Raw genomic sequence first — 1,696 nt, 5'->3', positions numbered from 1 at the left:
CCGGCGGAAGAAGCAACAGCGACCTGGGGAGAAACAGCCTCAGGCATTGGGAGGAGTTCCGGATCTGGAACGCGCTGCCTGAGAAGGCCCGGGGGAGGCAGCTTCAATCGAGGCTTTGAAAAGGGAAGGAAACTGTGGTCTGAAAACGAAGTGTGTGCAGGGTTACAGGGAGAAGGCAGAGGTGGGGCGGGGTGGGGCGGGGTGGGTGGTGAGTTGCTCGGTTGAAGAGCCAGTACAGACAGGATGTGCCGAATAGCCTCCTTCCGTGCTGTGATCATCCTGTAATTCTGCTTGACCCTGCAGTTGAGCTCAGCCAAACAGGGACTTGGAAATGTGGATGGTACAATAGTGGTGGCTTGTATTAGGTAGACAGTAGCTGCCCAACATTCAGCTCGATTTACATCAATGAAATTGTACAGTGGACGGTAAGACGCTGGTAATATCCGCTCCTTTCTCCAGGCGGGGACTATACCAGGCGCCAGTAGCACGATCACCTGTTACTTTGCTCCAGCCACAAGATGAATATGCCAGGATTTTGACCCCGTGACAGTGAAGGAACGGCCGATATATTACCAAGTCAGGATAGCGAGCGACTCGGAGGGGAACTTCCAGGTGTGAGGCTGACAGGGTTAATTCTTCGAGAAGTTGCTATCAGTTGAATAGGTCAGAGGCTGGGAATCCTGCGGCGGAGAGTAACTCAACCTCCTGACTCCCCCAAAGCCTGTCCACCATCGACAAGGCACAAGTCAGGAGTGTGATGGAATACTCCCCACTTGCCTGGATGAGTGCAGCTCCCACAACACTCGAGAAGCTCGACACCGTCCAGGACAAAGCAGCCTCGCTTGATCGGCACCCCATCCACAAACATTCACTCCCTCCACCACCGACGCACAGTAGCAGCAGCGTGTGTACCATCTACAAGATGCCCTGCAGGAACTCACCAAGGCTCCTTCCACAGCACCTTCCAAACCCACGGCCACTACCGTCTAAAAGGACAAGGGAAAAGATAGATGGGAACACCACCACCTGGAAGTTCCCCTCCCAGTCACTCACCATCCTGACTTGGAAATATATCGGCCGTTCCTTCAGTGTCACTGGGTCAAAATCCTGGAACTCCCTCCCGAACAGCACTGTGGGTGTACCTACACCACAGGGACAAAATCCTGGAACTCCCTCCCTAACAGCGCTGTGGGTGTACCTACACCACACGGACAAAATCCTGGAACTCCCTCCCTAACAGCACTGTGGGTGTACCTACACCACAGGGAACTGCAGAGGCTCAAGAAGGCGGCTCACCACCGCCTTCTCAAGGGGCCAAAAGGGATGGGCAATAAATGCTGGCGTCAGCTTGTGATGCTCACACCCCATGAATGAATTAAGATAAAAAAACCACCTTCTCGAGGGCAATTAGGGATGGGCAATAAATGCTGGCCTAACCAGCGATGCCAACAGCCCACGAATGAATTTTTAAAAAAAACCTTTGTAAGGGGGCAATTAGGGATGGATAATAAAAGCTGGCCTAGGTAGAGACCCTCACATCGCATCAAAGAATAACTAAGGAAGCTTCTGATGGGCAATTAGGGATGGATAATAAATGCTGACCTAGCAAGCTGTTCACAGGCTAGGGATATAACTGTATTACAGAGGGTGCAGAGGAGATTGGCATGAATGTTGGCAGGACTGGGAAATTGTAGCT

The sequence above is a fragment of the Cetorhinus maximus genome, unplaced genomic scaffold (genome assembly GCF_964194155.1).
Source record: "Cetorhinus maximus unplaced genomic scaffold, sCetMax3.hap1.1 HAP1_SCAFFOLD_1235, whole genome shotgun sequence".
In the NCBI taxonomy this organism is placed as follows: domain Eukaryota; kingdom Metazoa; phylum Chordata; class Chondrichthyes; order Lamniformes; family Cetorhinidae; genus Cetorhinus; species Cetorhinus maximus.
This window is presented reverse-complemented; position numbering follows the sequence as displayed.